The 862-nt window shown below is 42.8% G+C and overlaps 1 pseudogene; it reads left to right on the top strand.

Annotated features, from left to right (window-relative positions):
* The first annotated feature begins 263 nt into the window (after positions 1-263).
* Positions 264-569, top strand: LOC106512497 (immunoglobulin superfamily DCC subclass member 3 pseudogene; annotated as a pseudogene).
* The last annotated feature ends 293 nt before the right edge of the window (positions 570-862 follow it).

Raw genomic sequence — 862 nt, 5'->3', positions numbered from 1 at the left:
GTCTAATGTTACAATTAATCATGGATCCCTTTAAGAGACATTAATTTTAGCTTTAATTTGTATCTAGTAGAAAACAGATTTACTACAGCCACTTTAAAAAATATGACAAATCCAATCAAACATGTTGTACAAGTGAAACAAAAAAGGGGCTTTTTATTGTGTATGTTTTTATGCAGATGATGTGACCGTATATCTGATAGATACACGGGGTATACTGTATAATGACCACTTGATGATTGACAGTTGTGGTTCTGTCTCTTCAGGTGTGGTATGTGGAGCGGAGCTCTCCTTCAAACTGGAGCCCAGTGACGTCATCGCCGTCCAGGAGCAGCCCCTCATGCTCCACTGCCAGGTGGACGGCGTCCCACCAATCACCACACAGTGGAGGCACAACGGCCTGCTCTTAACTCAGGACCGGCATCACACCACCTTCATCAATGGCTCGCTCCTCATCGCTTACTTTCAGAAGACCAAGTCCGACGGCTTGTCGGATGAAGGGGACTACGAGTGCATGGCCCAGAATTCATTTGGGCGGGTGGTGAGCCGACGGGCCCGCATCCAGGCAGCCAGTGAGTTTCTTTTTTTCTGCTGTTGCGTTTACGTGTTTTGAAGTTTGTGTTTAATCTGAATTTCAGCGGAAAGTCAATGAGAATGTACTTAAAATGGGTTAAATTGGGTATCTTTAGACAATTTCTTGCGTGATAATGTAAATATAACAACAAAATAAAGCATTTTATTTTCTGCATTATTCAAAAGCAAAATGTAAACTTAAAACGGACACAAGAGCAGAATTATAATAATTCAGGAGAAAATGCTTTAGATCAGAGGAGCCCAAAGTGGGGCCCGTGGGCCAAATTTGGCC

This window comes from Austrofundulus limnaeus, unplaced genomic scaffold, assembly GCF_001266775.1.
Source record: "Austrofundulus limnaeus strain Quisiro unplaced genomic scaffold, Austrofundulus_limnaeus-1.0 Scaffold7514, whole genome shotgun sequence".
Taxonomy (NCBI): Eukaryota; Metazoa; Chordata; class Actinopteri; order Cyprinodontiformes; family Rivulidae; genus Austrofundulus; species Austrofundulus limnaeus.
The sequence above is the reverse complement of the archived record's forward strand: the minus strand, read 5'-3'. Positions and strand labels throughout refer to the sequence as shown.